General features: G+C 46.0%; 1 long non-coding RNA gene across 2 annotated transcripts in view; it reads left to right on the plus strand.

Moving 5' to 3' along the window:
• LOC139178684 (uncharacterized) overlaps positions 1 to 13,125 on the plus strand; it is a 358,504-nt gene that overhangs the window by 135,065 nt on the left and 210,314 nt on the right. Inside the window, exon 7 of one of the 2 annotated variants that reach the window (XR_011563123.1) lies at positions 1 to 13,125. This exon is cut by the window's right edge and continues 32,129 nt beyond it. The exons of the other annotated variant lie outside the window; for it this stretch is intronic. This is a non-coding gene — a long non-coding RNA (uncharacterized lncRNA). 2 annotated transcript variants of the gene reach the window in all.

Here is a 13,125-nt window from a genome sequence, read left to right on the forward strand (position 1 = left end):
GATAAAGTTGGAAACTTCAGGGCCTCCTCCTCCATGATGGGCCTGCAGGAGGAAACCAGATCAGAAGTGTAGGGTGAGTTGGTTTACTATCCCTGATTTAATGAGGGATTGACCGCTGGATCGACTAGTGCCATCTTGGTCTTAGTGAAGCTTTTCTTCCAGGTCACATTACCTCTTATGTGTCTATGGCTCCCACTCCATTCCCAAGGTGCTAGGGATCACCAAGGGTCTCAGGGACTGAAGCAAATTCTCTGGTCAAGGAAGAGCTGTCTTCCTCCTGTATGATTGTGTGGCAACCTGCCCATGAGTGTTCCCCAGCAGGTGGCCATGAGAAGGACAACTGACTGGGCTGCCATGTGGCTCCCTGGCATTGGAATGGATGGTGGAACTCCCAGAGACCCAGAGTTTCTTGATCTCACTTAGCTGCTGTCTCCATGGTTCTCCTTCTCCCTCTTTCCTCCAGGGGTGGAATCTTTTAACGTTTATGGCATTGGGGACAAAAATGTGTTCTATAAGTATACATGGAAATACTGCTTTAAATTTAAACCCGTAGATGTTTTGAACTCAATAGTCAGAAACCTCCCTTCTCCCACTTTATTTTCTGATTCCATAGCATTGCTTATTCCCAAAGCAGTGGGTGATTCCGTGTATCTGCCCAAACTAAGGAGAAAAATGGCTAGGCTAAGGATTGCTTTTCAAACTTGAACGTGCCTGTCAGTCCCCTGGGGATCTTGTTCAACTACAGTTTCTGATTCAGTAGGTCTGTGGCAGGTCTGAGACAACCTTTCTAACAAACATCAAGAGTGATACCAATAAGTAAGGCCCAAGATGGTCACTTCAAATAGCAAGACTCTATGGGGGAAAAAAGTGAAATCCTAAGAGGGATGAGCAAGGAAGATTAGATACATCATACAATAATAGAATATTAGATGATTCTAATATTTCAAGACATTCTTGTACCTCACACAGACTTGAGTTCTAGAAACAAGTTTGACAAAGAGAGAGAGAGAGAGAGGGTTGTGTGTAGCCAACTGGTCAAACCCTCTGCTTTTGCTTCAAAGGGAGACTGAATAACAGACAGTGAAGAGTTGTTGTCAATAGTCCATTTGCACAGCCTGGGAAGGTCATAGGGTCTAAAGAGGAAAACTCAGGTACTGTTGCAGTGAAACATTTTCTCATGGCCCCAAGAGATTACCATTCAGAGACAGGAGGGGAGCTGCCTGAGTTCCCTACCCTGGGCTCTTTTTTAGATTAAAAACAAGAGTTGGCCCTCTTTCTGTCCATCTGCCCGCCAGCTGGACAGCACTTTGCTTGCCCTGCTGCTCTCACACACAGCTTCCCAAAAGCTCTGAGCTAATTGGAGCTGAGACAGGGAGATGACTTTGGGCTTGAAGTGGCATTGTGCTCCGGGTTCTTGGCAAGGATCCAGAGCCAAGGGATCATTTAGGACAACAGAAGAGAGAGGCATGAGGGCTCTTGAGTGGCCAGCACTTACAATTCGCAGAGTCTAGTGGGCTTGGACTTTGGGGCCACCAGAAGGATGGATGGCATCTTTCACAGGCTTCATGTTGTCCTTTATTTTATAAAGCCAGGAGGCAGTGACAGCCGCAAATGGATTAGATACTCAAGAGCCCTTCTGAGCCACTTCTCCTCCGTCCGTTGGGATCTTCAGTTCAAAGACCCGCAAGAGTCCTTGCACGTTTCTCTTCAAGCCATACTCCAGCCAGCTTCTAAATCCTTCCAAAGAAAAATTAAGGAGGGCTTCAGAGAAGACTATATCCGCTCAGCTAATGAATAAAGATCTTGGCTTGTTTTCATAGGTGAAGGTCAGAATTGAGGTTTTGCTTGACTCTCCAGCTAATCAATCCTGGATCAGAGATTGCAAACCCAAATGCCTACAGGGGCCAGCAGGAAGCATAACGGTGCCAAGAGGAATGCATATGAGAAAACCAGAAGAAGGGGGCAGTTTCAGCTGATGGTTGTCATGTGGGTCTATGGCTCAGCTTTCTCAGGTCCTGGGCCTTGAGGGGAGATTCTAGAAACCTTTATTTTTTTTTAAATAGTACTAATCACAGGGCTGATAAAATAATGTACCACACATTACTCTCAGAACTTTACATATTTTACAGTATTTGGTTCTCCATGGCACCAGGACGGAGATATTATTATTATCACCCCTATTCTACACATGAAGAAACTGAAGCCCAGGGAGATTAAACAACTTGCTCAGATCTTTCACCTGGGACAATGGCAGAGCTAAGATTTGAAATAGGCAATGTGGCTCCAAGTCATAATCCACGTTCCTAACCACCATGCTCTATGGCTGGTCAGAAAAGAAACTATTAGATTCTGCAGGTTCATACTTGTATTACTTTTCTATTGATGTATAACAAGTTAACTGCAAATTTAGGGGCTTAAAATTGCACCTTTTTATTAGTTCACCATTGTATAGCTCAGAAGTTGATGTCAACTTAATTGAGCTCTTTGCTTAGGGTCAGAATTAAGGTGACAAGTAGGCTGGCTCTTATTTCAAGGCTCCAGGGAAGAATCAGCTTCTAAGCTCATTCACATTGTTGGCAGAACTTGGTTCCTTGTGGGTGTACAGCTGGATGCCCCTTTCCCTGCTGGGTATAGGCCTGGGGGTATCTTAGCCTCTTGAAGCTGTTCTTGGGTGGTTAAACATAACCCAGTCCACTTCAAAGTGAAAAACAGCCTGTGAAATCCTTCTTGTGCTTTGAATCTCTCTACTTCCCTTCTGCTGCAGCCAGAGAAAGCTCTTAGCTTTTAAAGAGCTCACTTGTTTGGGTTGGGTCCATCCAGATACTTGCCTTAATTAGGCCACTGACTTGGGAATTAAAGTTAATTCCATCTACAAAATATTTTCAGATTCCTGTTTGATGGAATAACAGGGGTGGGCCTCTTGGGGGTAGGGCCATGTTTAGGTTTCTGCTTACCATAGCACTTAAAAAAGTGTTAAAAATCTTGTTTATGGCAAACAAAACATCTAAGGAAAGGGGTTTGGGGTTTCTAAGCTCTGGTCCTTTCTTTTCTTTATGCAACAGCTGATTGCTCACTGAGTGCTAGCTCTATGCTGTGCCCTGGGAATACAGCAGCAAACAAGACAGACAACCTCGCCCTTGAACTCCCAGAGTCCGTGTCACTAGGGCATCCATGGGAGTTCCCTTGGGGAAGTGACGGTCACCATCCCTGGGCTCCAGTCCTGTTACTCTGCTGGAATATTTGTTTGTCTTCAATTTCATGCCCCACAAACCCTGTTTGTTTTTACTCTCTGTCCTGAATATTCATGACCACAAACGGCTCAGATTCCCTAATCAGTCTTCCATGTGAGCCACATTCAAACAGGGACCACATCTAACACCCCTGTTCTGATGTCTTGGCCAAAGCAAATAGAATTACGAATGAGCAGGAGCCTGCTAAATTCCCAGTCCCGTGAGACGGCTGCTCTAGACAGGAAAACTGAAGTCCCAGGAGCAGGGCACCAGATGCTGGTGGCACTGGGGGAGCAGGAAGACAGGGGTAATTTCCCCACTGCCGATCTCTGCCAGCCCTGTGGTTTAAGATATCAGTAGGGAATTTCTCCCTTCATTTTGGGCTTAATATTCCTGAGATCTTGAGCTGTTACCTGCTACTAAAATATGATTATGCACAGCCAAATGGTCTGATCCAATATGCACAGCCTTGTGGTTAATATTCTCATTAGTTTGATTTCATTAGTATTTAGTGAACTCCTTGCATTAGATGTTTTAGGAATTTAACTCATTTCTTTGCCTGACATACTCCTACCTTTCTGTGTACACATTCTGCCTCCATGTCACATTCTATATGGCCCAGAAATACATCTGTATATTTAAAAAATATATCATGTGCCAACATCCCTCCAAGTGTAACATCCAGGAGGAAACAGAATAGTGCAGATGTGGTCTAAGCAATGACCTTCTCTTTTGGAATTACCTGTCTTTCCTTTCTCTATGTTTCTCTTAGCACTGAGTCCCCAGTGTTGGGATCATTGTGAGGATAAAGCCAGATCCCAAGGGACAGTTTCACTTGATTGAGAATCATCTCTTTTCTCTTGACTCCTGGGAAAATGTGGCCAGTCTCCCTGCAGGGTCCCCCTTTTGAGTCCAGCATGCTAGGGATCATAGGCAGACCACCACAGTTTTATTTGCACAGAGATTTGATAGTCCTATTAGGAGAGCTGATCACCAGCACTGAGTGAGATTCAGTGGACTAAAACCAGAAGAAGGAAAAGAGTGGATGGTAAACGTACATCCCTGAGCCTCCAGGACACGGCTCTTTGCATGCACGGTGCCCTGCGTGGGCCTGTATCATCTTACTGAATCCTCACAGTCACCCCAGAGGTGGGTCCTATAAATACCAGCACTTTAAAGACAAAGAAACTAAGGTTCAATGGAATTAGCCATCTGCCCAAGGAAATATAGGTAGCAAGCTTCTGTGCCCAGGTGGCAGAGAGTCAAGACTTCCTAAGACCCTCTGGGAACATGGCTTTCTATCAGCTAGGGGAGATCATCCACTGAGAACACTGAGGAGCAGAGTTCCTCTTCTTCCCAGCCCAGCCTTCCAGTCTCAGGGGAACAGGAGGGGGAATCTTTAATACTGAAACAAACAAACAAATAAGACTTTAAAAACACTTTCAATATTAGCATTTGAGGGGGCTAACTAGGAACAGAGAAATGAGCCCTGAACCTCTCCCAGGAGAGAGTGCTCATGGTTTTACTTTGTTTTAATTTTCTCTCCTGATGAAGAATTTGCCATGGTTAAAGAGGCACTGAATAAACAGAACTGTGACTGATGTTTTCCAATTTCCCTAGTGAAGTCCACGTTTTTTTTCTTTTTTAGAGTCCCATCCATATTTTGACAGCTTCAATGTGGTTGCCCCTCTGGGAGGCTGTGGTAAAGGTTGGGATCTCCAACCTCTCCCTTTCCCCACATCGCCAGTGCTGTCAAGGGCCCGAAGAATCAGAAATTGGTGGGCGGCGGGGCGGGGAGGAATGAGGGAGACAGCAATGGGGTCCCACCAGATGCCATCAGCACTCATCTCTATCTGTGAAGGCGGCTCCCAAATGATACTGGGGCTCTGCTCATGTGTGTTCTCCTTTTAGGACAGAGATTCTGGGCAGGACAGACTGCTGTGGGCTGAATGTGCCTCCCTAACGTTCATATGTTGAAATCCTAACCCCCACGGTGATGGTATTAGGAGGTGGAAGCCTCTGGGACGTGATTAGACCGTAAGAGAGAGCACAGCCCTCATGGATGGGATTAGTGCCCTTATGAAAGAGGCCCTAGAGAGCTCCCTCATCCCTTCCCCCGCAGGAGGACACAGTGAGAACAGCCGTCTATGGCCCAGGAAGTAGGCTCTCACCAGATACCGAATCTTCTAGTACCTTGATCTTGGACTTCCCAGCCTCCAAAATCCTGAGAAATAATTTTCCATTGTTTATCAACCACCCGTTCTATGGTATTTTTAATAATAGCGGCCTGGATGGACTAAGACACACCCTCCACCAGTATGAATGAATAGACCACACCCAGCTCTGCACACTCCGGTGAGAGAACTTGAGGCATTATCTCCATCATCTCCCAGGGCTCGCCCGAGGAATGAGCCCCCAAAGGAGGTTCCTTGATGATGCCCCCTACCTGCTCCTCTCCCTTTCCCTATTCACTGCCTCCCCGCAACCCTGGTGCCCCCTCCCAAACAAACTGTACTCAAATCTTTGCCTCAGGGACTGAGTCTAGGAAAAGGGCTTCATGGCAGAGAGCACTCTGGGGAAATCCAAACTGAAAAGCAAGAGTCAGAAACCTAGCAGAGAGAAACCACAATAACATTAGAGGAGAAAGTTCAGGAAAGACCCACCCAGCAGCACAAAGCCAGAGGGGGCTTTGATTCAGAGGGTCAGTGTCTGCCAGAAGGAATATCTCTGTTCTCTTATTGTCAGAGGCTTGAAGGCCCTTCTCAGAAGTGCACCCGCCATCTGCCTTCATCCTGCTCGGCCTTTTCTGGTGGGTGGGCAACATGCCAGGAAGCCCAGCTGGGCTAAAGTTGAGATCTCTGTAGCTGGTATGTGTTGTGCGTGTGCGCAGGCCTGGGGGCTGACTTAACACAAGAAAAAGTCCAAGGATTAGCCTCAGCCTCCCCTGGGAGGGGCACAAATGGGGTAACATGGGCAAGTCGCCTGTCCTGGCAGCAGAGACAGATGCAGAGTTCAACAAGAGTTATTGGCAAGATTCTCCCACTTGTTCACGCCTGGCATAACATATTCAAAGCCCCAGTCTTACTATGCCTTTCCTTCTGAGTCAGAATATGTCAGAATCAATGCCATGACCTGGGCCTTTTTCCCCTCCACTCACAGATTGAGGCTCCCTAATCCCTCCAGCTCCATTCCCTCTGTACCCCATCTTTCTGCTCTTCTCCATAAAGATCCCTCCTCAGTACACAGGTTCTCTGCAGTCATGGTCTAGACTCACTAAGCAGCAGGCCTAAGTGCTGTAAATGAGGATCAAATTAAGTTCTGTTTAAAATCCCATTTAGCTTCAATTTTTTCAGATGAGAACACTAAATGCACAGAAAGGTTGAATAAGAGGCCCAGTGTCACACAACTAGTGTGGTCCATTAGGGATTTGATGTCAGGATTGGTTACCTCTGAAACTTGGGTTCTTACCTGCTCTGCTCTTTTGTCTCCTGGAAGTTTGTTCAGTTTCAGGTATAAATATCTGAAGTAGGTGGCAATTCTAATTGGACCTGGAGTTTGTAAAGCACTTTACTGTTGACAAAGCCCTTAAATCTCTTTGATATACCTCTCACCATGACTCTGTGATCTGGACAAGAATTATTAGGCTGCAGTGCTCAGGGCAGTAAGTAAACAGTAGTCACTGGTAGTAGCAGCATTGTGTTCCTTTTACATGTGAGGGAACTAAGCCTCAGTTCAAGTGCCTTGGCAGAGACACCCGGCGAGTGAGGAGCTGCATGTTAGGACCTGCGCATAGCTTGCCCTCTCTCTCTTTCTCTTTCTCTGTCCAGTGACCAGTCTGGTACATTCTCCCAGCAAGTCCCTGGACCCCTGCTCTCTTCTTCAAAGCCTGTTGGCTGATTTTCAGCGGAATACACAGGGCTTTCAAGGAAGTATTTATCCCCTACTTTCAGCTCAGCATGGAAATCAGAAACAGAATGTCAAAAACACAAAGGGTTCAGGTTGCACTGCTGCTGGAATGCAAAATCAGGAAACTTTGCTTCCTTCTCTTGAGAGGTTGTAACAAGATGGCTGGAAATTAACTTGGAATTTTCTGGGGCATGGGAAGGAGGAGACAGAAGTACAGAAATGGTTCATCGGTGCCTGCTCTGATTGGAAAGCTGGTTCCATGCTAAGTGATGCTGTGTGGACATATCTTTCCCACAATACTGGTTGGGGAGCCCACAGGGGTGAGCAGGGAGAAAAAGAAAAGGTTTGATAATGTTATGGTCCACATTTCCTATCTTTCCAATGTAAGAGCTTGACTATCCTCAGCAGTGGTTCTCCCCTGAAGGTGACTTTGCCTCCCAGGGGACATTTTTGGTTGTTACAAATAGGGCATGGGGGTGGACAATTTGGTAGATAGAGGCTGGACATCCTTCATGCACAGGACAAATCATCTGATTAAATGTCAGTAGTGCCCAAGTATCTTGAATATTCTTCCCAAATTAATCCTACCATCAGAGAGTAGTGGAAACAGAAAACATATACTGTGTTTTGAGGGTGCCAAGGTGATGTATCTTTGAAGTGTTTTATCTGAAAATTGCAGTGTTACTCTGATATTGTGATTTATAATAAGAAATTTATATTTGGTCTTCATGCCTTTTCTTATCATAGAGCTCCTAAGATTCTTGGAATTTCCTATGCTGAGATCTATAAAGATGTCTTTTGTTATATTAATTAGGTGACTTTGTGGAGGTGCCTCAGAATGGGTGAATGGGGAGTTGGTTGCCAGGGGAGTCAGCCAGTGATTAGAGGACTAGAACTCAAGGGAGGTGAGAGGAGCTGGAGACTGAGTTGAGTCACCAATGGTCAGTGATCTAACCAAACTTGTCTATGTAATGAAGGCACCATAAAACCCCAGAAAGGGCTAGGTTTGCAGAGCTTCTGGGTTGATGACTACATGGAGGTGCTGGGAGGGTGGCGTGCTTTGCCCATCTGGCTGTTTCTGAGTCATATCCTTTTATAATAAATGCATGACCTAGAAGATAAAATGTTTCTCTAAGCTACCTTAGAAAATTAATGGAACCCATGGAAGGGGTCATTGGAATCTCCAGTCTGTAGAAGTAGAGAATGGTTGGACCTCTCACCTTTAGCTGGTTGGTCAAAATCCCACAGATGATAACCTGGATTTGCAATTGGCCTCTTGCCTGGAAAATCCCATGGACAGAGGAGCCTGGTGGGGCAGTCCATGTGGTCGCTAAGAGTTGGACACGACTGAGAGACTTCACTTTCACTTTTCACTTTCATGCATTGGAGGAGGAAATGGCAACACACTCCAGTGTTCTTGCCTGGAGAATCCCAGGAACGGGGGAGCCTGATGGGCTGCCGTCTATGGGGTTGCACAGAGTTGGACATGACTGAAGCGACGCAGCAGCAGCAGCAGCAGCAATGGGCCTCTGAAGTGGGGCCAGAGGGGGCAGTCCCATGGAACTGAACCCTTAATCTGTGGGATCTGATGCTCTTTCCAGGTAGTATCAAGATTTGAATTGTAGGACCTCAGAGAATTGTTGGGTGGTTTTGGGAAAACTCACAAATTGAACTTGTTGTAAGAACCCTAATTACACTATATGCTGATTCACAACACACTCATTTATCTTTTCATTCATTTGACTAAGCTCTACTGAGCATTTTTGCTCTGTGCCTATGTGCCATGCCTGTGTTACACAAAAATTGAGTTTAACTCTTGATGAGTGTTGAGCCAGAAGATACAACCAAACCAAAGATCAGGAGAAGGAAGAATTTTTTACATGTAGCAAGTCAGACACTGGGGATTTTTCCTGATGCAGTGTCTCCCCGAACAGTAAAATTGGGGACCTTTAAGCTATGGGTACATGCATATCCATGGAGGGGCCTCAGCAGAAGAGAATTCAGCATAGAATTGGGGCAAAGGTTGACAGAGTCTAAGCTTTAGTTGATTGAAGCCATGAGATTTAGAGAAGGTCAATATTCCATCGTCCACCTGGTTATGGACCTTAGTTCCTGTAGAACTCAAAAATACGTGTCATATAGTTATGTATATCCTTTGAGGACTGTTTTATTGCTGAAATGTTGTTTCTTGACTGCTTTTCCTTTGTTCCTCCATTTCACTTCCCTTACAACCATTAATTACTGAGACCTCTTCAAGGGCAAGCAGGGTTAGATCACAAAATGGTTAAGGCCAAAAATGGCTTCTCTTATGTCAAGAAAGCCATGCTTGGTTCTCTTTCTCCAGGGACCCCCCTACCCTGTCCTCTTAAGACTCATTCTGGGGCTCTTTTTTTGTTTTGCAATAGTATGATCCTCTCATTTTTCTGGTCTTAGCTCATGTATCACCTTCTCAGAGAGTCTTCCCTCCCATCTAAAGCAATTCACCCCTTCCTGTTATTCCCATTATCCCCATTTTACAGGTGAGAAAAATGAGGTAGAATTTTTTCACTTATTTTCTAAATGAATAAAGAAAGTCGCCCCCCCTGCCCAAGCTGTGCGATGCTATAACTTGGCATATAGTTACTCACCGCATGCTCCAGGGGATGATGATCCCAGCTGAGATGTTTAGAGAAATGTGCACATTCCGTAGGATCTGGTGCAGGCCTGTAACTTCCTCACAAGCTCTTTGATCTTGAGGAAGTCAAGTCCTCATTCTGAGCTTCAAGTGTGTGTTTTGCTTTGTTTTGTTGTAAAAAAAAAAAAAGAGATTGGGTTAGGTCTTATTTTTCCCCCTCAAATTATGCCCCTTAAAACATTGCTGAAAAATATTATTAGATTTTTGTCCCCCCAAAATTGAGGGTCTCCAGTCAAATATATGTGGGAAATGCTTTAAATTAAGATTTTTTTTTTTTTTAATGCAGAACTTATCAGAGCCTTTCATAGGCTACTGTCGGGTGTGAATGCCCAGAAGGAATATGTCTTTTTCATTATTTCCCAAACATATCTATTCAAGAAAACCAGTTTCTGAGAAGCACATTGTAGGACTTGAGTCCCTCTCAACATATGCCTTGAGCAATGTCGGGCTGTATCATTACTAGGCACTGCCTCCCACCCCTGCCCCCACCCCAATCCCTTACATTCAGAATCTCTATGGTGAATACAGGGTAGTGAGCATCAGTTATTCTCAACTGTAGACTCGGCATTTGTATTTAAGCGCTTGCTGCTCTCCCATAGCTGAGGTTTCTCTCCTGCCTTGGCACTTTATTTCACCCCTCTTATTTCCAGTGTCAGGGCCTGTGTCTTGTTCTGGTCAACAGAGTGAGAGCAAGAGGCAGGATGTCTCTAAACCATCCCCAGGTCCTCCACCCTGTTTCTCCCTCAACTCCCAGCCAGATGCTAGGATCCAGTGAGGCACCTCAAAGTCCTAGGAAATGGTAGGGCCACCAGGTGGAAAGGATCCAGGCTTCTAAAAGCTGTGTGGCCTGGAGAGGAGTGAGAAGTTAACCCACTATTGTCTGAAACTGCTGAGACTTGGGGCTCGTTTGTTACAGCACTTAGCCTAGACTGACAAACAGGGGTCATTCAGAGAGAACTTCCTGATCAGCTCACAGTCTGAATGGAGATGAAGAGCTGACCTCTCCCTTTTTCACACCCCCTGTCTCTGACCACAGGCCACCCCTGAGGTTAATAGGGGTCTTGTGTTTCCTGGTGTCAGTAACCGGAGGCAAGGAAAGAATGTAATGCTGTCCCTCAGGCAGCGGAGCCTTTAATAATGAGGCTGACGTTTACCAGGACTCTCTCCCTCCCTTTCTTCATTTAATTTGGAACCAAAAGCAGGATGACCAAAAAAGAAAAAAATCCCCGGAAATCTGTGAAGTCTTGTCAAGCAACCCAAGTTTCTTTTGGCTCTTGTCAGTTTCCTGAGGATAAAGCGAGTCCCTCTTGACACCTGTCAAGACACTGGCACTTCCCACCTGCCTGTGGTTAAGATGCTGACAGCTCTTGTTGGCCAAGTGTGGGAGCAGAGAGTTGTGCAAGGATCGGGTCTCTGTTGTATATCAGACACTGGGATGCCCAGGGCTGCTGGGGCTGCCAAGTCCCCTTACTGGGCACTCCGAAGTTCTGTGCCTGGTCACAGGAAGAGGCAGAGCCCATGTGGGAGGACTGTCCCAGAAACCTGTGTGTCTGGGATTCAGCACTGGGCACCCTTGAGGAGAGGAGGCAGACTAGGATAGACTGGGTTCAGCTCCATCTGTCTCTGGCTCCTGTTTGGCATCTTGGCTATGAGCTAGGAGCCCTCTGCAGTTCCCTGCCTTTCTCGGCAGCTGCTCCACAGGGGACAGGAAAATCGCTCTCCTTCCAGTGGACCAGTCAGGGAAGGAGCCTTCTCTAGGAGTCCATGGGCCAGAAGCCATCCGGGGTGGCCAAGATCAACAGACCAGACCAGGCAGGCATCTGAATCTTCACACTGAGCTTTGTCTTTATTCACCCAGCATGGCTGCTCCAGGCTGAGATATTAGCCCAGATAAACTCAACATGAAAATCATAATCCAGCAAGTCATGGCCATTCTTGTCAATTCTCTTAAAGGTTAATCTGCTTTTCTCCTTATTAATGAAGGGCCTCAGAAAGGCAGCCGGGCCTCTCCCATATTTTGGTAGATTTGGGCTAATAGGCTATTTTATTTCCATGGTAACAGCTTCCAGTGTTACAAGAAGATAATTTTGCAGACAAAAGATTTGTGAGTCTTATTATTCTGCAGGGATCTGACTGCGAGGCTGGGAACGTGGGTTCAAGGGCTGCCCAGGATTGCAAGTTCAATCCATTCTGGGCACCAGTCTGCCTTCAGCTTCTGGTATCAAGGCTTGTTAGGGGGACACATTGTAGGAAATTGCCAGGGACAGAATAAAGATATTCTTTGGAAGACAATGCCCTAAATTCATTCTCTGATCAGCCAGTGGGATTTGAGTGAGAAGTGGCTTGGTAACTTAGAGTAATTGCTGACACAACAGGGGCTTTGGCCCTGTGGAGTGAGCTGGGAGCCAGCCTGCTTAGCGTGAGGGTCTCTGGGTGAGAAGCCCCTACGCCATGCCATCTTCCTTCTCATCTCCTAGTCTTGGGGCAGACCAGCAGAACCCTCTCCTCTCCTTCATTCAGCGCCTACTTCATAACCACCAGCTGGGGACCAGGCAAGTTACAGGGAGACAAAAGATGAACAAAACAGGCATGACTCTAGCTTTGACTTTCTTGGTGTGTTAGGGAGTGGGTGGATTGAATAGAGACAGAAAGCCAGGAAATGGCAGCACTATGTGTTATGTGTTATAACAGGATGCTATGGGGAAACACTCTAGGTCAGGAAAGACACACAGGGAAAGAGCTCTTATAGATGGACTTACGAGCTGTGTAGGGGTGAAAGCTGCTCAGCCATTAACTAAGTGTCTATTGTGAGCCAAGCATAATCCTAGATACTTGAGATTCAAACATAAAGAAAACGAGATAGATTCTTGATTTATACCCTGTTAAGGGTTCCATCCCTGGGTTGGGAAGATCCCCTGGAGAAGGAAATGGCAACCCATTGCAGTATTCTTACCTGGAGAATCCCATGGATGGAGGAGTCTGGTGGGCTACAGTCTATGGGGACACAAAGAGTTGGACATGACTAAGCAATTAACACTTCACTTCAAAGAGATATTAATCAACTTTGTAAATTACGACTGAGGCCAGTGCTAGCAGGTGGAAGTTCTTAATGCAATGAGAAGCAGTGACATGGGAATTTGACCAAGACCAGCATTCGTTTCTTATGTATGGTTGAGCAGGTTGCACACTGCACAACTCTAGGAAGAACTGGTGTACCACTGTCTCCCTGGCACTTGGCACAAAGTAAGTCTCATCGAGCAAGTATTGAATGCATGAATGTGGGCATCAGAGGATAGCCATCCCAGAGCTCAGTGT

This window comes from Bos indicus, chromosome 22 (genome assembly GCF_029378745.1).
Source record: "Bos indicus isolate NIAB-ARS_2022 breed Sahiwal x Tharparkar chromosome 22, NIAB-ARS_B.indTharparkar_mat_pri_1.0, whole genome shotgun sequence".
NCBI classification, from domain to species: Eukaryota; Metazoa; Chordata; class Mammalia; order Artiodactyla; family Bovidae; genus Bos; species Bos indicus.